General features: G+C 39.5%; 1 pseudogene; it reads right to left on the bottom strand.

Moving 5' to 3' along the window:
• LOC145802496 (transcription termination factor MTEF1, chloroplastic pseudogene) overlaps nucleotides 1-9,408 on the bottom strand; it is a 66,287-nt pseudogene extending 56,879 nt beyond the window's left edge.
• Between the last annotated feature and the right edge of the window lie 15,467 nt (nucleotides 9,409-24,875).

The following is a 24,875-nucleotide window of genomic DNA, read 5'->3' as shown; positions in this document are numbered from 1 at the left end:
ACCTCTTAGCTATTACATTGCATTTTAGCCACTACATTGCAGTGCATCGCATAAATCCTCAATTTTTAAACCGGCTTCGCGTAGCGTATAAGTCCAATCATCAAAATCTTCCCGCATATCATTTTATCCTGCCCCTGAACTACGCTGGTTTGATTCCTTACAAAGGGATACGTAGGCAGCCTGCGGGCGCAACCATGTATTTGTCTGTACTTTGTATGTTTGTCTAAGTCTTCGACCTTGTCAAAAATGGGTCGTCTCTGGGCTTTGACATTCACTCCTGTCACTTCTTGACTTTTGAGTTCTGTCAAAGAGGGGAAACTGTAGACACCCCATTTTCGACCGACCTTAAGACTCAGACATCACCGATTGAGCGCTTGGTGATGTCGCATATTGTGCTCGTTCTGAGGTTGCGGAGTCTCGGCTGCGAGCCTTGCCTCAGGACTTCCAAACTCTTTTATACCATGCCTCGGTTTGCGAACCAAGTCTCGTTTTCTCCGTTTTCTCTTCCCGAAGGGAGGGAGAGGTCTCGTAGATCATCTCTCAGTGGCCGTAGGCTACGTTTCGTGGTCGTAGGCCATTTTTCCCGTTTGGAGCCCGGTTTCTAGTTTTTCGGAGCTGTCGGTCGTGTGCCTCGGTTCGGGACCGCTTAACCACCTCCGTTTGCTCCAGGTTTTGGCATACACCTTATTTCCTTCCTTTTGAGGGACACTGTGGCCCGAGAGACCAACTTCGTGGTCGAAAGCCACTTTTGGTGCCTAACAGCCTGTTTTCGGGGCCCCGAACTGTGTGTTTTGGCCCCCGAACCTCCGTTTTGCATCCGTCTTGGTTCATTTTTGGTGGAGACCTTCTTTTCATTGTTAGAAAGGTTGTAGGAGAGTGGGAGGCCAGTAATTTTTCTGAAAAACCAGCTTTTTTTGGTCAAAAGTGATTCAACATGAATCTGGGAAGGAGGAAAACATCTGCGCGGCTTTAGAAAAATGGGCATAACTCTTTGCACAGAGGGAATTAAGATATGGGGCCACCACCGTTGGAAAACTTACTTCTGGGGCTTCATTTTTCACTCAAAAAATCTCCTAGAGCCAAGTCCGGGTGGAGGAGATATGGTTGGTTGAAATCCGTTTGGACCGAATCTGCGCGACTTCACCAAAACAGGCATAACTTTTTGCACAGGAGGAATTTTGATGCAAGGTTTGTGGCATTGGAAAGATAACTTCCGGGGCTTCATCCTAGGGGGTGGCCGGCCACCTTGATCCTTTTGACCTTGTCGGCCGGCCACCTGAACTGGTCGGCCGGCCACCTTGCCTGGCCAGCCGGCCACCTGAACCTTTTGAACCTGGTCGGCCATTTTTGCCCTCCTGAGTGTGTTCCAGCTGTGCCAGCTATTCTACACTTGACCCACTGTCCGAGGGGCTGCCCTTTTGGGGGAAAATTTGAATTGGTTTTTCCCCCCCCTTTTCCCTTGGCCTCTCCTCTATAAGCCAACACCTTACCTCCATTTTGAGAGGTTAGAAAAAATCCTCTTGGAGCTTTTGTATACAACTTTCCCTCTCTCTCTCATCCAAGCCTCCAAACACCTTGGTTCTTCACCATTTACACACCAACCCATAGCATAACACCTCCATCACTCATTCCAGCATTTGGGAGGACATTTGAAGAGGTTGAAAGTTCAGAAATTTGGTCCAAAAGTTGCTGATTTACTGCTCTTCAAGGGTAAGCACCTATTTCCCTTAAACTTACATTCTTTTGCTTCATTTATAAGCCATACTTGCAAGTATTTTTGGGCTCCGAGCCAAACTAGAAATAATCTTATTTTGAGCTTATCTTCATGTTTGATCAAGGGTTTTTCTCTGTTTGAAGCCACCTGCTACCCCTTTCCCTTTATCTCTCTTTTAGGGCTATTTCTTGCATGATATTTTAGCCTTGATTTTGAACATTTTTGGGCTCCGAACCAAACTGAAAAGTGCCTTATTTTGAGCCCCTCTTCAACTTTGTTGAAGGGCTCTTCACTGTTTGGGGCCAGATACTGCCCCTTTCCCTTTATCTCTCTTTTAGGGCTATTTTTGCATCATATTTTAGCCTTACTTGTGAGCATATTCGAGATTTTCTATAAACTGTAAAGTATCTTTTATTGAGCCCCTCTTCAACTTTGTTGAAGGGATCTTTCTTGTTTGAAATCATTTACTACCCTGTTTGCTCATTCTCCCTTTTAGGGCTGTTTTTGCATGATATATTAGCCTTGTTTGTAAGCCTTTTCGGACCTCGACCTAAACTGAAAAAAGTCTTTTTTTGACATCATATTCATGTTTGATTAAGGTCCATTCTTTTTTTGGAGTCATCTTCCCCTATGCATGCTTCATTCTTTCATGATTAGGGCTATGAATTAGAGCACTTGAATTGGCCATGGTTTGGCCTCTTAGCCACTGAAATCCAATGGATTTTCAGTGGCTTTGATGCATTTTTGAGCCTTGAAATCAGAGGGGGGTGACCCCCTCTCACCTTGTTTTGTTTGATGGTCATTTTGGCCTTCCAAAGAGGCCCTATCTTGCATGCTTTTTTGATTGATTTCAGGGCCAATTTGGTAAGTTTTAGGGCTACAATATTTGATTTCCAGAGTTAATTTTTCCATGCTAAGTGTCCTTGATGTATGTGCTTAATAACCCCTTGTATGCCCTTCCAAAGGAACCCCTCGTTTGTGCATGTGTTGGCTGAATTTCCATGCTTATTTGGGCATATTTTGGCACATTTTATTCACTGATTTTTTCTGGTTTGATGAGTTCTCACCTGCTTCATGCACATGCCATGTAACCCATGTTTGCTAGTTAAAGTTGCATGCTATTTTAGTCCGTCTTGTTAGCATCTTTTAGCCATGCTTTGAACTAGAAATGTTCATGTTTTGGGACTGCCTTGGTTCTGTCTTCATGCTTCATGATCAAATAATGCATGCTTTGTAGAGCTATAGGTCAATGCATGTGCCTAGTTTTGTGTTTCGGGACCATTCCATGCATCGGGTGCCATGTTTCCATGTTTCGGGACCATTTTGCATCACATTTTAGTGCTGGAAATTACATGCTTGTATGCCATATTTCATGCCTTGCCATGCCTTGTTAGAGTTGCATACTATGCCTTAGGTTTGGTTCTCGGTTTGCGTGCATGTGTGAACGCATTTCGATAGTCTCATTTTGATCTAATGGCCACTAACGTGAGTGTAGCTGAGATCCACTCATATTGGTGTAAGTCCATTGTGCATTGTGTATGCCATTTCATTTCATAGCATTGCGTATGCTAGGTTGTATGTTAGAGCATTGTGTATGTCTCTCTACATCGTGCATTGTGTATGCCATTCCATAGCATTGTGTATGTTAGGTTGCATGTTAGGATTACATTCATGCATGTCATGCATATTGCATTGTGTTTGGGATAGGAGTTAGCCTAAGCACGGGAAACGAGGGACGTTTCGTACTCCGAGTAACGGAACGTGTCTCAATTTCTGGTCGCCGGCACTCCGGATTACCCATGATGGAGTTTAGGTCTTGTTGTGTTTTCATGTGCATTCATTTCATATTGAGACGTGCAATTTGACTCCTCGGCCATCATGCATCGAGATGCGTGATTGGTGACACGAGGATCGAGGACTACACTCCCCGAAGGGTAGTCGTGCATACATACGTAGAAATACTTAGCCATGCCCCTTTCTTGCTCTCTGTTGCAGCAAATCAGAAACCGACAATCTTTTGGAGCTTCATGCAATACTCCGGGCTTAATTATAAACAGAGGCTAATTGGGGCATCGCAATGGATTTCCGCGCAAAGGCGACTCGAGCATGCATCATCCACCATTTGGAACAGAGCCGAGGCGGTCCATAGATTTGCGTGCTAACTTACTGCTTTCCTAGTTAAATTTGTCAATTAATTAGGGTTTTTGTATTTATTCAGACTGTACTATTTATTCGGATTGTACTATTTATTGGGACTGTATATTATTTATTCGGACCCTCCAAGTGAGGGTAATGTTGTAATAAGTGTGCGTGCGTGTGATGTATATCTTCCAACCCCACGTCTTTCTCCCTTTTATTTACTAGCTTATGATGGTTAGATTAGGGTATGTTTCAATTAGCATACAGTATGATAGCATGTTTGCATCCATTCATCTGTTTTGCATGCACCGGGCTCGACTCATCATATTAACTGCATTTGTATTTCAATTCCAAATTGAATACTTGTTAGCTGTAGCATTCCATATGCCATCTTTAGAATAGCCGAGCCTATTGTAGTTGCATTTTTGCATGTGTTGCATTAGGCATTTCTGTATAGTTAGGATCATGCATGGATTTCTAACATAGCTTCTGTTTTGGCTTGGAGTACTTGGTAAGTGTTTATGCTTTAGCATCCTTGCATGTGTGTGAGTGACTGCCATGATAGCATGCTTACCATGAGGCTAATTGCTTATGTGATATATCTGCCTGAATGCCTGTGGGTGAAGGTTGGGTTATTTGGATTGGAACAATTCATCAATTGTGAGTTTTAAGCCCACTAGATAGTGGCAAAACCATGTTTTCTAAGCCCACCCGAGGGTGGCAAAATCTGCATTTTAAGCCTACTTGCGAGTAGCAAACCACTTTCAAATAAACAAACATGAGATGTTTTGTTCCAATTCAAGCGATCCAGTCTATACTTGTATGCTGTGTGCATCACATAGTAAATCTAGGCTAATAACCGGAATAAGAACGCATAATGTTTTCAAAACCCGATATCATGGTTAGTAGAGGCCGATCTTTGATCGGGCGAGCATGGATGCTCACGAAGTGACCTTCCCCAATCGTACCCAAGTTCCCGAGCCGAGGCAACTTTGGTGATGACGGACACATGGCCTTAGGCAACGAGTCAGGGTTTCCTAAATTTCCCAAAACAAAACATTTATGTGGCGACTCTGTATCTGGCAAAGCAGTCCATGTTTGGCACTTCTTTCAAAAAATCTGTTTTCAAAAATGATTTACCGGATTTGGACTCTTTGATGATTCGTCGGTCTTGCATTACACTCTGCGAGATTAGATACAGGACCGTGACATTGAGTCCTGAACTGTAGTGAACCCAATGAACAAAACGGCGGGGGGGGGGGGGGGAGGGGATCTCCTCCCGGGACGTTCGGGGAAGTCTACACCAGCCGGCCAACTAGGTCGGCCGGCCAACTAGGCCTAGCAAAACCTGTCTTATTGCAAAACCAAGAAAATGAACAAACAAGAAATATGTAGGTGGCTCAACTAACAACTACCGGTTAGATTAAAAACAAGAAAACAAATGTAAAATAAAAAAAAGTGCAAACTTACAACAAAACTAACATGAACCTAAAACAAGAAAACAAGTATAAGATAGAGCATGCAAGATTACAACAAAACTAATATGAGACTAATACAAGAAAATATAAGCTAGGAAATGCAAGATTACAAGAAAACAAATATAAGATAGAACCTGCAAGATTACAACAAAACTAACATGAACCTAAAACAAGAAAGCAAATATGAGGTAGAACATGCAAGATTATAATAAAACCAATATGAGACTAATACAAGAAAAATATAACCTAGGAAATGCAAGATTACAACATAATTACTATGAAACTAAAACAAGAAAATAAATATAAGATAGAACATGCAAGATTATAACAACACAAATATGAAATTAAAGCAAGTGAATAAAAATAAATAAATAAATAAATAATTATGAGCTAAACAAACCACTAGGATTATAACAACACACTATGAAATATAAAGTAAGAAAATAAATATGAGATAAACAAACCACTTGGATTATAACAAAACATTATGAAATAAGAAGCAAGAAAATAAATATGAGATAGAAAATATAAGAAAATGGAAGACTAGAAATTCACTTTCCAAAGAAAGATTGAACTTCTTGATTTCCAAACTTCCTCTTGATCACCCTCAAGTTTAGGAAGTGTGTTCTCAATCCTCAATTTAAAAGCTTGGAATCCTTGCTAAAATGATGGCTTGGAGGTGTATGTGGGGAAAAGTGATTATCTCTCTTGTTTTTGCTCACTTTTACCAACACCCATTCTTCCTCTTGATCAAATCTACTGAAATTCAAGTATTTCAGAATTTTTGGAGGAGTTTTGGGTATAGAAAAGATGAAATTTCAGTTGGTATGGAAGGTATGGGGTGTATATGGAAGATAAGAGTATTTTTAGCTCAAAAACTCAAAATTTCTCTCTTTTTTTCACTTTTTTTCTCACTCTTTTCTCTTCAATTTCGTGGTCCTCCCTCTCTTTTACAATATGATCATTCTATATAGGCAATGAGGGAGAGTGAAGATCAAAAGGAAGGTGGGAGACAAGAATGTGACAGGAGGACAAATTTTCAATGTGGTTGCATAGGATACTCTTTTAAAGATGCAAACAAAACCTCTTTTTGACAATGGAGGATGATTTGGTATTTATTTGGTGATATATGGGTTGGCCAATGGGGTAGTGAGTGTCTTACACAAGAAAAAAATACAAAAAATACATCTTCTCAGCCTGTTGGTTTGAAATGATCAAATATTATTTGAGGGAAAATATAACACAAGGCAAAGCTTTGGTAGAGAGGTTAAGGTGTTGGGTGTGGAGTCTTAGGTTGTGGGTTCAAACCCCTTCACCAGCATTCTTTAAATTTATTTTTTTGGGTACTGACAAGTCAGCGCCACATTATCAGCAAGGATCAATCCAGTCATGCCACGTCAACAAGATCGCCAAGTCAGCGTCACAATCAGCATTGATGGAATATTCCCTCACGTAACAGAATATTCCCTAAGTTTTGAAAATTGTAATTTGGCCCAAAAGTTTCAAATACTTGTGCTGTAACCCAGATTTGAAGAGAATTTTTCAGTCAGGCCTTAGAAGTGCAGCGAAGGTTGATCCTAACTAAACGAACCATTCTGGATGCAATCGTGAGGTTAGAATATTCCCTTGGAAAGGTAATTTTGTGGCTATTTAGGGTTGGAAATAGGGCTCAAATTCTAAGTTTTCTTATTGAGAATTCTGTGAGATACACCTTTTTGTTTCATTATCGGGTAATTAAAAAAAAATGCCAAAGTCTTAGGGCCGGTCAAAATGGGGTGTCTACAGTTGCCCCTCTTTGATAGAGCTCAAAGTCATTTCTTGACGTGAGTGAATGTTAAAGCCCAAAGACGACCCTTTTGACAAGGCCATAAGACTTGGGCAAACAAACAAAATGCATATGCAATTGGTTGAACCCGAAGGTTGTTTATGTATCCCTTTGTAAGGAATCAAACCAGCGTAGTCCACGGACATAATACAAATGACATGCTCAAAATGTAGTTTGAAAGTTGGACTTACACGCTTCGCGAAGCTAGTTGTTTGAAAATTCATGATTATGCAATGCAATGCAATGTCATGGAGTGATGATAAAGATATGAAGATGGCAACATAAGAGGCAAGCTTCGTGCAAATGATATGAAATATAACAGGGGGTGCATCGCATTACATGTGCCACAAGATTACATACAAATGTGCCATAACACAAATGATAGGTGAACTTGAAATCCAAACGCATCTTACATAAGAAGAGAAAATAATGAACTTAAAATCCAAACGCATTTCACGCAGAAGAAGGTATAGTGGTGCAACCAACAGATGTTCCTAGTCATATTTTTATACGGAGAGAGGGAAGGTTTTAACTAGGTAAACATCTAACCCTAACACGTTTCACATGAAAGGAGCAAATGTTGTGTAACTAACAGGCATATCTAATCGTATCTCATACGGAGAGGAGGAAGGTAAACATCAAATCCTAAAACGTTTCACGTGAAAGGAACAAAGGTGGCGAAACCAATAGCATACCTAACCGTCTCTCATACGGAGAGGGAGAAGGCTTTAATCGGGTAAACATCAAATCCTAACACGTTTCAAGTGAGAGGAACAAAGGTGGTGTAACCAACAAACGGACCTAACCATATCTCATGCGAAAATGGGAAAGGTTTTAACGAGGTAAACATCAAATCCTAACACGTTTCACGTGAAAGGAGAAAAGGTGGTGTAACCAACAGACGTACCTAACTGTATCTCATACGGAGAGGGGAAAGGTTTTAACTAGGTAAACATTAAATCCTAACACGTTTCACGTGAAAGGTGCAAAGGTAGTGTAACCAACAGGCATACCTAACCATATCTCATACGGAAAAGGGGAAGGTTTTAACCAGGTAAACTTCAAATCCTAACATGTTTCACGTGAAATGAGTAAAGGTGGTGTAACCAACATGTGGACCTAATCGTAGCTCATACGGAGAGGGGGAAGGTTTTAACCAGGTAAACTTCAAATCCTAACACGTCTCACGTGAAAGGTGAAAAGGTGGTGTAACCAACAGGCATACCTGACCGTATCTTATACGGAGAGGGGGAAAGTTTTAAACAGGTAAACATCAAATCCTAACACGTTTCATGTGAAAGGAGCAAAGGTGGTGTAACCAACATGCATACCTAACCGTATCTCATACGGAGAGGGTGAATGTTACATATACACACGAACGATATACAAAATACGTATTACATACGTATACATATACACACAGGAAAATTATATACATATACGGATGCACACATATACATATACGGAGAAAATATATACATAGTTACATGTACACAGACATATACCTACATAATATAATACACTCAAACATACGTACACATACATATACATATCTCTCTCCTCCTCTATTTTTGTCTCTCTCTTTCTTCCTTTATCTTCTTCAATCTCTGTTTAAACTCTTGGAAGCTATGCTCACAATCATTATTCCACTCAAACTTTACCCCTTTCCTGGTGAGATTGGTAAGTGGCAAAGCAATACAGGAGAATCCTTCCACAAACCGTCTGTAATAACCAGCAAGCCCTAAAAAGCTATGTACCTCTATCACATAAGTAGGTCGTGGCCAATCAACAATTGTTGTCACCTTCGTGCTATCCACAGATACCCCATCTTTATTCACTACATGACCCAAAAAGGATACACTGCTCAACCAGAATTCACACTTCTTAAATTTTGCATACAGTCTCACCTCCCTAAGGATCTGCAGTACTACCCTCAAATGCTGCTCATGCTCCTCACTCCTCGAATAAATTAGGATGTCATCAATAAACACTACCATAAATTTATCCAGTTGGGGTTTAAATACTTTGTTCATCAAATCCATGAATGCGACTGGTGCATTTCTGAGACCAAAAGGTATCACCAAGAACTCATAATGCCCATAACGAGTTCTAAAAGCGGTCTTAGGAACATCTTTATCCCTTGCCTTCAACTGGTGATAGCTTGACCTCAAGTCAATTTTAGAGAATACTTGAGCTCCCTGCAACTGGTCAAATAGGTCATCAATGCGTGGCAAAGGATATCTATTCTTCATTGTGACTTTATTCGGTTCTCTATAATCAATACACAATCTCATAGACCCATCCTTCTTCTTCACAAACAACACAGGTGCTCCCTAAGGTGAAACACTAGGCCTAATAAAACTTTTGTCTAGCAACTCCTGTAACTGAGTTTGTAACTCCCTCAACTCCAATGGTGCCATTATATAGGGTGCTTTAGAGATAAGTGCTATATTGGAGACCAAGTCAATAGAAAATTCTACCTCACGATCTAGAGGAAGTCCAGGTAGATCCTCTAGAAACAAAACATCAACACATTCACTCACTACAGGCAACTTCTCTAACTTCTGCTCTAGCTGTTCAGTACTCACCACACAAGCTAAATAACCATGACACCCTTTTCTCAACATTCGATTAGCCTGAAGGGAAGAAATAAAACAGATAGAAGACCCTTTCCCATCTCGCGGAAAGAAAAACTCAAGTTGTCTCGGCATAGCAAAAACTAACCTCTTTCTAAAACAATCAACAGAGGCATGACGCTTCGTTAACAAATCCATACCCAAAATCACATCAAAATCCTTTATCTCTAAGGAAATCAAATCCACTAGAACAATCCTACCATCCAAGTTTACTTCACAAGATCTACAAACATCTCCCAATACTACTGTTTCTCCTAATGGAGTAGACACAACAATACAAACATCATAAGGCTCACAAGGAATAGACAATCCAAATAGATATCTAGATACTAACTCTTAAGCTTCAAAATTAAATCAAGAAAGATTCAACATAAGTTTAAACAAAACTAACTCAACCACACACTACTAAGGACTATAGGGACTCGGACCTCGTCTAAATGATGCAATGCAAGTTATGTAACTTAATAAACTATAGCCCTGATACCACAATTGTCACACCCCAATATTGTCACACCCCAAATTCGGGCATGACTGGCCGTGGCCCACAAGGACTTAGCCCAAGGCACACGTAAGCCTAAACATGAACCCAAAATTACGAAGAATAAATGTGATGATAGCTCATAAATAAATAAATCAAAACCCAATCTAGTGACGTCACAAGTATAAACGGAAAAACCAATCGTAATCAATACCATCCAAACTTATGGGATATAAACAACCCACATATCAAAATAATCCTAAATGAACCTCAATAAAAATAAAAATAAATATGCACAAACTGGACATGACAATCTAAAACAAAATAAATGAATGTCCTAGAGGTCCATGCAATTGAGTCCTCACTACGCCATGAGTCCACTCTAAGTCCTTCTAATACCCAGAAATGATAAACAACCAAGTCAGCTGATAGCTCAGTGAGTAGCAACATGGATAGTATGTACAGTTTTGAAAACAGGGATCAATTCCAAAATAAGACATATATCATAGAAACTAGATTGGCATACAGTTTGGTAAAGAGAATCTATTTCAAAAAGAAAGTTTCACAGTTCAATAGTTAAAATACTCATGTCTCTCAAGAATATGATAAATGACATTTTCCACTTAAAACAGATTACAACATGAACACCAATAATTTTCTAGGTACCACGAAATAACAAGTAACACGCCACACAGTTCTCAAGGCTATAAGCCCCGTTGGATCCAATATGGAACTAAAAAGTCATCCTCAAGGTGGCAACCCGGGCCTTTTCTCTAAAACGATCCGATTGAAAGTCACCTAGCTTAACCTAGGTCTTTTCCTTACAATTGTTGAGCACTAGAGTCATTACGACCCAACCCGAATCTATTCCCTAGTGGCCAAAGTCACCACACACAATGGGATAACTTCCCTGGACTAAAATATATAGATGGTCCCAATAATCAATACACATCAGTTTCGCAAAACATGGTAGTTCACCATTATAAACAAGAGACCAAAACAAATAGTTTACAGTATGCCAAGTTCACACATGTTTAAGAAATAATTTGATTCCATTGATAATATAATAATTTATCAAAACAGTTTAGTCCTGAAACAATAATTAAATTTTCCAACAGTTCAGGGTAGGGGAACATTTATAAAAATATGTAGCATAAAACTACTCACTTGAAAATGAAATAATATAATCCTCGAATAGAGTTTGAAAGTCCAACTAGTGCCCTGAACCAAGTATGAAGACTATACGTCACTACTAATTTAAAAAATACTAAATAGAATAATAAACTAAGTACCCCACACTAAAGCGTACTAACACAGCTCAACCCCACTCACCGTTACTCTTAAATAATACCTAAGTTAATGTTCTTCAAGGTCTAAAATTACCCAAGACATGGGCTCCGATCAAAACTTAACTAAAAGTAAGTTTAAGATAAAACAGAGTTTTAAACAAGTTTTCCCAATATATTCGCTAACTTTGAAAATTATAAAACCCACTCCACACTATTCAAAAAATTCCAAAACCCTCCAGATATCAACTAATATATCCTAAGTTTCAAACCCAATTGGTTTTACTTGATTTGCTTATCAAAATAATTATTTACAATTAATTACACCCAAATAGGTTGTTTTTTGCAGCACTTTAAAGAAATTAATTGTTCTCTTAGTATACACGAGCAATCAATGCAAGGCCAAAATTAAGAAACTAGACTCGTAACCGGTTCTAATGATGCTGATTTGATAATTTTTGGATTTATATCCAAAGAGAACGACACTTCCGAAGTTACTGCTTTAAACCAGTTTTCTGGACAGATTTGAATGCACCAGTTAATATAGATTTCGACTCCCAAAAATTATGAGAAAAATCAGATATGCAATTCAATATGTAATTAATATACTGTGAAAATTTTACTTCAAAATTCATTCGTTTGATATGGTTTCTTGATTTTTAAAGTTTGTGATTTTGTGCAGAATTTTTGGACTAAGAATTACACCCATTCTTTATACATGAATTTAAGTCCTCAGATTTCTTAACAATATATATATATATATACACACAAATACATAAACCTACAACCTCTCCATCAATGAACTAAATAATAATGGAGTAAGGATAAAGAACAAAAACAAAGAGAAGAAGAAACATAAAGACCTACCACACACCCACAAGTTCTTCCTTGTTTGCAACCCATTTTTCTTCTTCTTCTCTCTCAACCTTTCTCTCCCCATGGCTGCTGTTGCTATTGTTATATATTGTATTAGGCAACCTAGGGTTACTTTATATATCTAAAGAAAAGGTTCTAAATTATTATCTCCTTATATTATTTTATTTTGTAACCCATTAATTTAAATAAAATACGACTATTATTATGACAAAATATACTTACTAACTTGCCCTATATTTTTTTTTTAAAATAATAAATCTTGCCTCTAAATTAAATACTTTCACCATAAATTTATTTTAAGTTTAAAATTAATTAAAAGATCATTCAGTAATAATTAATTTTCACTTTAGGATTCACCATCAAAATATTTGAGATTGTGAAATTATTATTATTTAATTATTTACATGATTTGTATATTCAGGTTCTCACAGCGGGTGTTAGCTGGGTATTCATGGGCTTGGGACTAGAATGAGGATGGGTGTTTTTGGTAAAACATCTCTCCTCATTGTTTGATCTTACCTTGTTTGCCAACCTGTGATTCAAAATACCGACAACCTGGCTTTTCTCATTGAATTCATCCATAGTAACCCCCATCAAAGTACCCGCAACCTGGCTTTTCATTGAATTCATCCATTGTAACCCCCACTTGACCATTGATGTGTTGAGTGGCGAAAGTTTCATCTACAACCTTTTCAACAATTGCAAGGACTTGCCATTTGTTCAGGCATTTGGTCTTCAGAGCTTCGACAACCCATCGGAGATGTGCACAAGGGTCAATTGCCACCCTAGGCTCATTCTTGCTACTTGTTTCGGCCCTGTCTAAGAGTTGAACGGCTATATCTGGGCAAGGCTGATTTGCTTTTGACATGGTATCTCCTAGGCTTGAGATGTCTTTGAACATTGTACCTAACTGGGTTACCCTTCTATTATCACCACCAATCTTCATCTCAATTTTAATTTTGGGTTGGCCCATTCCTCTTTTGGCTTGTCCCAAGATTGGAGAATTCTTTGGTACAAAATCCCCAACATGAGGTGTGCTAAATGACAGGTTCAAAACCCTAAATGTTAAATCTGCCACTGTTCCTTGAAGGTCTTTAATCATTCTCAACATCTCAGCAGTAGTAGGTTTGGCCATTTGGCACTCTTGGTGCATCCAAACCAGATTGGGTGCATCCATCATGCACAAATCGGTGTTTTAAAAAATGAGCACCTCTGGCCTGAGCAGATGGGATAGAGTAATATATATACTGCAGTCGAAGGTAAGAGGTAGTGTATGGATGAGGTTAAGGTGAGGAGGAGGTACTTAGTCATGGATGGGAAGTGGATTAGTGGTAGCATTGGTTCTTGAGGTGGAGCTATCGTCTGGTTTATGATGAGATTCTAAACCTCATGACGAAGGCGATAGTAGTGATCGGTGTCATGACTGCACTACTGATGGTACGCACAGTATTTGGTGGGGTTATGTCTAGCAGGGAGCGGGTCAAAAAGAGGTTGGGGATCAAGAGGTTTGAGATACGCTTTTTTCATTAGAACATTTAGTGCACGAGTTAGGCTCATATCGAGGGGGGTGAAGGTTCTGTCTTGAGCTCGGGTCAGGCTGACTGTTTGTGGGCTAGCATTGGCAAAGGGGTTGGTTTTTTTAGTATTGACGGCGATGGTATTGATTTCAGTGGGTTTGGGAATAGTGCTACTACTTGCATTGATACTTTTGGTAAATGCCCTTTGGAAGGATCCCTTTGTTAAATGCACTCTCAATCTGTACCTTGAATTCATGCAAATCTTTGAAAGTGAACAGTGGAGCAACTATTAGCTTTTGTAACATATCAGGCTCAAGATTCTGTACCACTATCTGAACTTGGTCTCTCTCAGAAGGTCGATCAATCATTTGTGTTGTCTTTACTCTCCACCTTGTAACAAATTCCACAAAAGTTTCTTTAGGATTCTGGTGGGTTATTTCAAGCTCTCGGGTCGTTATTTGAATTTGTGTGTTATAAGAATACTGATTAACAAACGCCTGAGCCAAGTCTTCCAAATTTGCTTCACTTTATCCTCCAACTTGGCATACCAAGTGGCTGCTATGCCTAATAGGGTTCTTCCATACAGAGAGAGTTTCTGAGGCCTAGTCAGACCCATCAATTTTAGGACGTCCGGGAAAAGTCAGATATATACCATAGGATCTCCAGACTCGTCGAAACGGTTAATATTTGGCATTTGAATTTGTCTGGGAACCTTACGGGAGCCTCTGTGTACACATCCTCAATGTCTGGAATAGAGTTGATCCTCTGTGCCCTTTTGAACTGCTTCTCAGGTTTGGCAATTTTTACCAAGGCCGGGTCGAGATCATTAATATCAAGGGGGAAAAGTCCCTTATTAGGCTGCACCAGGGGTCTGCAAACTCAAGCTTGAGCCAATCCTTCTTAAGGACTTGGATCCTGTAAGTCTTCAGCTAGGGGAGGTGGATCAAGGTTCAGCTGGGTAGCCGGGACTGGATATGTGGTAAATGCCCCAGATGGGCATCGCATTTCAGTAATGGTGTCCTCATGAGCAGTGATTCTGTTGTTCACTGTATCCATGGCTTTTTGAAATGATGTCATCATGGCCACAACTTCTTCTGGACTCTGTGCCATCACGGGTCTGTTGAATTGGTAATTGGGGAAATGGATGGATGTAACCTGAGAGACAACTAATAAGGATTTTGAACCGGTTATGCTTGACGTTTCTAAATTAGATAGATGGATTTAACTGAATTGGGCCTTGGATCTTTTGGGATTGGATGGACTGGACCATTGCTGAGTGGTTTTTCTGGGATTGGATGGACTGTGATGGGTTTAGCTCTTCCGAGTTGGATTGGGCTGGGCCTTTTCTGGATTGGTTACTACTTCTTCTTGGCGACCTACCAAAAATGTAGGATCAAACTCTTTTGGCTTAGACGAACCCAACATTTAAAAGAAAATGCCCCATCAGATCAGGGTACCGGGTATGCCAGTCAAAACAAAGCAAGATACAATTTTTGGCCTTGGTTCTGGTCTTGCTGAAAATTCACCCACTCAAATACAATCCCTAGATCCTTATATTTTTCCCTCTTTATCAATCACAAACACTTGGATTTTGACCCAAATTCTGATTCTGATATGACCCTCAAGTTTGAAAGGAATCATCTTAAGATTAAGACTCTCCAAGGATTGCATCATACATTTCCAAAGATCTCATATTTTGCACAAAAGCATTTACAACACCCCTATGAGAGGTTAGGATTTCCCTGTCCTAGCTTTGGAGTGATCTACAAATTCACTATTCAAACAAGTGGTATCACAATATCCTGAATATGGGAGAGTATCATGTCGTAATTTGAAAGTTCACTAGAGTTTTACTACATGCACTAGGCCAATTGGTCAAAAAGGATACCTCAGAAAGATTACCTAATATACCTCTCACTCCTAACACTGAAAAGTGAAAATAGGATCAAACGGTACGACGGTAACCTAGATCCAAGGGTAGTATTCCCAATGTGACATTGCCTATGTCCGTACAGCCTTTTGGCAAGCTTTTGGCAAGCTGTCCAAGATATCAGATGGTAAACACAGTGACTTATGAGCACCAGGAAAATGCAATGCGAAGAACATACGTATGCAGATAAAACTTCACATCATGAAGTTTAAGTCAAGTTCTCTAAGATCCCCAGTAGAGTTGCCAAAAATTGTAGCCGATTTTTTGCGCTCCTCAGAGGGGTTTAGTCTCCTCGGATGCGATTCCCTACAGTTCGGACTCCAGTGGCTCTAAATCTAGCTTCGCAAGTGCCATATGAAATAGAAAAATGAATGAGAGTCCTGATCCTTTAAATCCTTAGAAAATCTATTAATCACAAGAGATGCCAAAAATGGATTGCATTGCCAGATTTCAGAATCGCCACCTAACAATTTTGGGAGAATTAAGAAACCCGTGACTCGTGCCAAAGGCCACTTGTCCATCATAACCAAAGTGTCTCGGTTCATGAACTTAGGTATGAGAGGGAAAGGTCATGAATTGAGCACCCCACTCACCCGATCAAAAACTGGCCTCTACTAAATCATGATGAGAATCTTATAGACATCATATGCTCATATTTTGATTATTAATGTGCTAACATTACTAAGCGAGGAAAACAAGTATAGACCACGTCACTTACTTTGGAATGCTTTGATTTCATGTTTTTTTGAAAGAGTTTAGAATGTGTGCAACTCTATGAAAAAAATGAGCTCATATGTACAATAATCAAAGTCATTCCAATTTAAGAAAAATAGCCTTCACCCACAGGCATCCATAGAGATATTTCAAGTAAGTAAGTAGTCTCATGGTAGTATGCTCAACATGGTAACACAAACACACATATGATATGCTAAAGCAAAAATGCTCTCCTAGTACTCCACTGTGGCAAGCAAAAGAAAAAAAGATGGTTAGAAAAAAATGTATGATCCTAATATACAAAATGGCTAATGCAACACATACAAAAACACAACTACTAAATTTGGCTACTAACATGATATCTGAATCAACTCCAAGCATGAGGTAGCGCACATAATCAAGTAAGAATTGATAACAACATCAAGTATGATGAGCCAAACCTTTAATGCATGGAAAAATGGATACAAGGCATGGAAATGATATGAAACAAAAGCATGATATTTTGTACAACCACGGTAAGCATATAAATAAAAGGGAGAAAGAAATGGAGGTTGGAAGACATATATCAAGTGTTACAAATTTGCTCTCTTACAAGAGGGTTTGAATGTCCTAATTAACTAATTATTACATACCCAAATGAATTAACTAATTATTACAAATATGAATTTCAAAGCAAATAATCTAAAGGAATTGAAAGAGAGTCGAGGAATCGCGTGCTCATAAACAAGGACATCATTTGGAAAACTTCTCTGCTTGCTACCAGAAATTGCCCTGTTCGCAGCTAGAAAACAGTTCTGTTTTAGCCTCAGGATCTGCTTTGCTTTGTTGAAAAACCAACAATGCCATACAAAAGGTTTGGTCGGCCAACTTAATTAACTGGTCAGCCGTACAGGAGAATGGACAGCCGGCCACTATTTTTTGAGGAAAACTTGCTACAATAGAACTGGGACAGAGCAAGACAAAAGATTTTCAAAGGATGTTTATCCCTTCTGTCCTACCCTATCATGAAGATGTTCAAGGGAGGGATAGATTTGTTTCTCAAATCATCAACTATCACAGAGTTGTTGCATGATGATCTTAGAAGTGATAGGAAAAGGCTTTACTAAACACAATGAAAAACAGACTATTCTACCTACCTCTTTCCTATCATGAACTTCAAGGAAGAGATGGACATACTTTATAAATCATCAAACATCACAAGATAGTATGTGATGATCATAGAAGCATCTAAGATTAAAAAAAAAATAAAAAATAAAAAATGACTCAAAAATTGTTGTAAACCCTTCTTTCTAGTCATGGAATAAGGATGAAAAATCCATTTCCATATCTCAAAAATGGAACTAGAAGAGAGCTTACAACATTTTTTACACGGAAGCTACTACCTAGCTTCAAGGTGTACAACAATAGTATGAAAGCAAGAAATTTATAGCTAGTTAATCAAACTTGGGGCGAGGTGGCTAAGTTTTAACCCTCCCACAACCACAAGGTTCCAATATACATAAAGAAAGCTAGAAATTTATAGCTAGTTAATCAAACTTGTGGCAGGGTGGCTAAGTTTAACCCTCCCACAACCACAAGGTTCCAATATACATAAAGAAAGCTACAAGGATCAAAGTAAAGTGATCAACTCAAATGGATTAGCCGTTATATCTTAAGCACGCCAAATCTGTGAGGACTTATAAAAGTACAATTTATAATATTCAAAGCATAAGTTAAACATGAAACAACCCATAAACACCAAAAAAAAAAGTGTTAAAACTAAGAGAGGCAAAAAATATATATATATATATATATATAGAGTAAGGAATAAGTTATAGTAATCAAGCCTAAGGAAAGGTGGCTAACCCATTTACTCTTTGTAAATTTTAATCACTTATTTTAGCCCCTCAAAACAACTCAGAAACAGTGTGTAAAAAAAAAAAACAAAAAACAAAAAAAAAAAAAAGAGAAAGAGAGTGAAAGAGAAGTAAAGAAGAAGATGCAATGTTATACCTCTTGAAAAGAGAGGTAAGTTCTTAGTTAACAAACTTGATTCCAAACAACCCCCAATATTTGAAATAAGGTTACAAACTTCAGCAAAAAACTTAAAGTTTGAACTTCAATGTTGTATATATAGTATATCTATATTCAAGAGGGTAAAGAATGCTTTGTACGCCTTTGCAAATGCATGATCACTAAGTTTTTCTAACCCTAAACTCAAAGGGGAGGTGATGTGTTTATAGAATTTCAACTTCTCACGTCGGAAATATCTTCAAAAGAGAATAGGTGGCTGTAGACACCCCATTTTTGACAGACCTTAAGACTAAGACGTCATCGATTAAGCGCTCGGTGATAGTGCATGTTGTGCTCATTTCGAGTTTTCGGAGTTTTCGGCTGAGTGCCTTGCCTCCGGGCCTCTGAACTCTTTATGCTTTGGCTCGATTTGTGGACCAAGCCTTGTTTCCCTTCCCTGGAGGGAGGGAGAGGTCTTGTAGACCACTTTTCGTGGTCGTAGACCAATTTTCCTGCTTGGACACTAGTTTCCGGTCTCCGGAGTCTTTGGCCGTACGCCTTGTCTCGGGACCGCTTAACGTTCTCCGTTTGGCTTGGTTTTTGAACCATGCCTCGTTGCCTTGGTCTAGAGGGACACTGTGGTCTGGGAGACCACCTTTTGTGGTCGTAGACCACTTTTCCCACGTGGACCATTTTTGGTGCCTGTAGACTAGTTTTCGAAGCTTCCGGCTGCGCGCCTTGTCCCCCGGACTCTTGTCTTGCATCCTTTTTGGTTTGTTTTTGGTAAAAACCTTGTTTTCCTTAAAAACCTTGTTTTCCTTGCTTGGAGGGTGGAATAAGGGTGGGAGACCAGTTCTTCCCCTTGGAAACCACTTTTCCTCCCTGCCAGCCAGTTTTCTGGTTGGCCAGCTGGTTTTTTAATCGAGCAGTCCTCGCTAAATCAGGCCTATCCTTTTGAATACTTGGATTTCATCTATAAGGCCACCACCGTTGTTAATATTACTTCCGGGGCTTCATTTTGCACTCAAGAATCTCCTAAATCCAAGTCTAGATGGGGGAGATATGGTTGGTTGAAGTAGGGCATCAATCCGGTTGGATTGAAACTGCGCGGCTTCACCAAAACAAGCATAACTTTTTGTACAGTTAGAATTTTGATCCAAGGCTGGCGCCATTGGAAAGCTAACTTCTGGGGCTTCAATTTGGACACTTAGCAACCAATTTTTGGCCTTTCAAGCCACTGGTCGACCACTTTCTCTTCTGGTAGACCAGAAAAAGTAGCTGGCCGACCAGTGGAAGTAGCTGTGGTCAGCCACTTTCCAGCACGTTTTTGGAGATCTTTTCTTGCCAGCTGTGCCAGCTGGAAGGCACAAAAATCATCCTCCATACACGTGTGTGGAGGGATGGCTTAGAGCCTTAAGCTTGTTCAACAAGCTTAAACTTTGTTTTTCTATAAGAGGGAACCTCCTCCTTGTTTTAGGTTTAGAATTTTGTGCTTGAGCTATACATATACCATCTATCTCTATATTGCTCTTGCTCTTCATATTTGTGCCTTAAAATGCTTATTCTTCATACTATTGCACATAAACACACACTCAAACACCATCCTTTTGTTGTTGAGGCTTCTTGAAGTTGGTTTTGGAGTTTTTGGACTGGTTTTGATCCAAAATAGCTGCTGGAGTTGTTGCTCTAAAGTGGTTCTACAAGGGTGAACTTCTAACCTCTTAATCCCTTGTTCTTGATTAAGCTTTTGGCCCTACTTGCATGTTGTTTTAGGCCTAACTTTCTACTGCAAAAAGTTTTGATTTTTCATGTTTGTAATGTTTGTTTATGGTCTCTTTCATGTTGGGGGTGGTCCACCCCCTCTTGTGCCTTGTTTGGCCTTGTTTTGTGCTTTCCTTTTAAGCTATTGGGATCACCTCTTTTTGACTTTTCTACGACTGAATTCCAAAGGAATTTCAGTGGTGGAAATGGTGTTTTGAGGTCCCAAATAGGAGAGGGTCATCCCCTCTCCTTGTGTCTTGTATGCTTGCTTCATTTGCCTCATGTTTGAGCATGTTTGTTAAGCTTATGTTGACTCCATCTTAGCATGTATTTGGGGTTATTTTGACATGGCATACCACTGTTTTGATTTGGTTTTGTCACCTCATGCATGCTTTATACACTTGTAGTGTAAATTTTGCAAATTAGCCTTGTGTGCTTCATGAAGTAACATGTCTTTCTAGCATGTTTTGAGTCCATCTCAATGGGTTTTAGGTGTTGTTTTAACATGCCTTAGATCTTTTTTGGGTTGGTTTGATAGCCCCATGCATGCTCCATGCACTTGTAGTGCAATTCCATTCAATAGCCTAATGTGCGTCATGTGTTTGGACCACCATTCTTGCATGTTTTGGCTTAACTCTAGGAAACTTTTGTTTATGTTTTAGTATGTTTAAGCTTTGATTTATGTTGTTTTGGTCATGCATGCCATGCTTTGTGTAGCCATAGTGCATTCTAGCTTACTAGCTTTGTGTATTGAGTCCACTAGCATGCATTGCTTGGGCTATTTTCATGATTTGGCATCATATGATATGTGATTTTAGCACATGTAGTGTGGTCATACACTCGCATTTGTCACTCTTTCAATGCATTGGAGAGTTTGTGCTTTATGCCTTAAGTATGAGCATATGTGTATGCCTTCATGCCTAAGCTTGCGAGCTATCATTTCAGTATGTTTTTGGGGTTATTTTTCCATGATATAACTCTAATTTTTGTTGGCAAAGCCATCTCATGCTTGGTCTTAGTAGGTGTAGTGTAATCCTCCCTTTTGGCCTCGCATATTTCATGCTTCATACTCACCATGCTAGCTAATTTTGGCTTCCTTCCATACATGTTTTAGCATCATTTTGACATGCTCTAGGACTGTTTTGGGTTGTATTTTCCATATGCTTCATGTATTGCATAGCAATAGTGCAAGTGCCTATGCTAGTTTCAAGCTGTGAGCTTTCTAGCATGCTTCATTTGTGTTGTTTCGATGATTTGGCATCACTTAACATGACATTTCAGAGCATGTAGCATTGCCATGTTCCCATTTCTTTCACCCTTTGAGTGCCTCTAAGGGTTGTGCATTATTGCTTTGTTTGTGGCTTAGTGTGCATGCATGCATGCCTAGACATTTGAGCCCCCATCTCAGCATGATTTGGTCCTTGTTTTGACCTATTTGAGCTTTGTCCATGGTTGGTTCATGCATTTGTGCCATGTATTGCATGTCTCTAGAGCAGTCCTCATTGGTAGCTTTGTGCTTTAAGGACCATTGCATGCCATGCTTATGTTGTTTGAATGATTTGGCATCATTTCATACCTAATTTCAGTGCTTATAGTGTTGCTACACTTCCACATTTGTCACCTCTTAAGCACTTGTGAGAGTTGTGTTCTTATGCCTAATTGGTGAGCCAATACACGTGCATGCATTTCTCTTGCTTTCATGCCTTTATTTCAGCATTATGGCCACTGTTTTGGCATGACTAAGGTCCATCCATATTCGGTTTAAGTTCATTGAGCATGTTTGTTTACATGTTGTTTGAATGCTTATGTTTCCTTGCATTGAGCATGCATGCCATTAGCATTGATAGGTTGCTTATATTGTCTTGCATTGAGTATGCATGTCCTTAGCATTGATAAGTTGCTCATGTTGCATTGCATTGAGTATGCATGCCTTACAATGTGTTTAGTATGTTTGAGTTGCATTGCATGTTTGCATGCTTGTTGTTGCTTTACATTTTGTTTGGATTAGGTGTTAGTCTAAACACGAGAAATGACGGACGTTTCATACTTGAAGTGATGAAACGTGCCTCAATTCTCGGTCGCCAATGCTCTTGATCATGCATGATAGAGTTTAAGGCTTTATGTGTTTATGTGTGCATTCATTTCACATTGATTCGTGCAATCTTGGCCTCTCGGCCATCATGCATTGAGTTGTGTGATTGTTGGCCTGAGGGTCGAGCACTACACTCCCTTGAGATCAGGAAATAATAGGGAGGGTGGCTGTGCACACATATCTTGCAAATACATTGCCATGTCCCTTCTTGTTCTCTGTTGCAGCAAACTGGAAGTGTGGCAGCAAAACTGGTCGGCCGACCAGAAAAACTAGCTGGCCGACCACCTTTTCTGGTCTACAGCAATGGTAGGTGGCCGGCAGGTGGTCGGTAACACCAACAACTGGTCGGTATCATCTCCACAGGTTCCCATGGTGGAGTAGAAGCTATCTGGAGCTTTGTGCAAGGTTCTGAGAACAATTGAAAACAGAGGCAAGTAGGGGCATCGCGATGGATTTCCGAACGAGGCGACCAAGCATGCATGCGCTTCTCGCTCCGAGGCCCCTTCTATTTGCTTTACTTAAATGCTTTCCTTAGCTAGCTTATGCTTTGGTTTTGTACTTAAGTAGTTAATGCGTTTAGCTATTTAATTTGTGTTGCAATAACTAGTTAGTTAACTTGTTAGTTAATTAGCTTGTTTTGTAATAATTAGTTAACTTGTTAGTTAATTAGTTGGCTTGTAATAATTAGTTTAATTAGCTTAGATTAGCTTATTATTCAGACCCTTCGTCGAGAGGGCACATTGTTGTAATAAGCGTGCGTATATGTGATGCATGTATTCCAACCTCCATTTCTTTCTCCCTTTTACTTACCTGCTTTTGATGGTTAGTTTTAGGGCATGTTTCAATTAACATCCTTATGCTTCGCATGCGTGCACCCATTCATCTGTATTGCATGCACCAGGTTCGGTGCATCATACTAACTGCATTGTATTTCAATACATTTACTTGAATACGTGTTCAACAACATGTTATCAAGTTGCATTTCACATGACATCTTAGGATAGCCGAGCCTATCTTAGTTGCATATTTGCATGTGTTGCATTAGCCATCTTAACGTGAACTAGGATCATGAATGATTTCTAACTAGTTCTCTGTTTTGGCTCGGAGTGCACTGTGAGTGTTTACGCTTTAGCATCCTTGCATGTATGTAAGTGACTGCCATGATAGCGTGCTTGCCATGAGGCTAACTGCTTAAGTGTTTAACTACCTGAATGCCTGTGGGTGAAGGTTGGATTGCTTGAATTGGAACAATTCATCGGAATGCAAGTTTTAAGCCCACTTGAGGGTGGCAAAATCCATGACTTAGCCTACTTGTGAGTAGCACCTCTAAACCGTTTTCAAACAAATGAACATGAAATGTTTTGTTCCAACTTAGGCAATCTAGTCTATACTTGTATGTTGTGCGCATCACATAGTAATTCTAGGTTAATAACTGGAATAAGAACACATGTGTTTTTAGAAACAACATATCATGTTAGTAAAGGCCGATCTTTGATCAGGCGAGCGGGGGGGCTCATTACATGACCTTCCCCTCTCGTACCCAAGTTCCCGAACCGAGGCAACTTTGGTGAAGACGGACACGTGGCCTTAGGCACGAGTCAGGGTTTCCTAAATTTTCCAAAAATAAAACATATAGGTGGCGACTCTGTATCTGGAAAAGCAGTCCATGTTTGGCACTTCTTTATTAAAATCGATTTTCCAAAACGATTTTCCGGATTTGGACTCTTTGGTGATTTATCGGTCTCACATTGCACTTTGTGAGATTAGATTCAGAACCGTGACACGAGTCCGAACTGTAGTAGCCTAGAACAACGATTTCACGCCCTCGCGCGGGGAGCCGGGATTTCTTGGGCGGTCTACAGCGGCCAAATCCTGTGCATGGGAGCAGTTAGCTACTACAAAAGTATCTTTGGCTCTAAACATGGCTGGCCAGCCAAGAGGATGTACGGTCGACCCAAAAACGTGCCATGCCCGTCATCTTTTGGTCTTGCTGCTCTTTGAGTGGTCAGGCTAGAAAAACAAGTTTTGGTCCAAATGGGATGCAAGGTTTGGGTTTGAATCTCAAAACTAAATTCCTTTGCTGAAGATTCAAAAAATTGCATGGCATAATGTTTTATCATCTGGTGTTCAGAATGAAGCTCCCAAGTCTTAGGGGTGGTCAAAAATTGGGTGTCTACAACGCTGATTATTCTTATCAAGCAATTTTCATATCGCGACCTTATCTGGATACAAAACCCTTTCAAGTGGTTTTGGTTAGCTTAGAGGCGAGTTCTCAACATAAATCATTTCATTTGATATCATTTCAATTTGTTGTTTTGTGGTCTTTTTTTTTCTTTGTCTCTCTTGTCTCACATTCAAAATTGTACATCTTTTTTTTTCTTCCTCGCCTTGATTTTGATTTTCTTGACCATGGATGTTTGCAATGGTTCTATGACTA

The sequence above is a fragment of the Camellia sinensis genome, chromosome 11 (assembly GCF_055761805.1).
Source record: "Camellia sinensis isolate YWXY chromosome 11, ASM5576180v1, whole genome shotgun sequence".
Taxonomy (NCBI): domain Eukaryota; kingdom Viridiplantae; phylum Streptophyta; class Magnoliopsida; order Ericales; family Theaceae; genus Camellia; species Camellia sinensis.
Note: the sequence above shows the minus strand (reverse complement) of the source record. Positions and strands in the feature narration are given on the sequence as shown.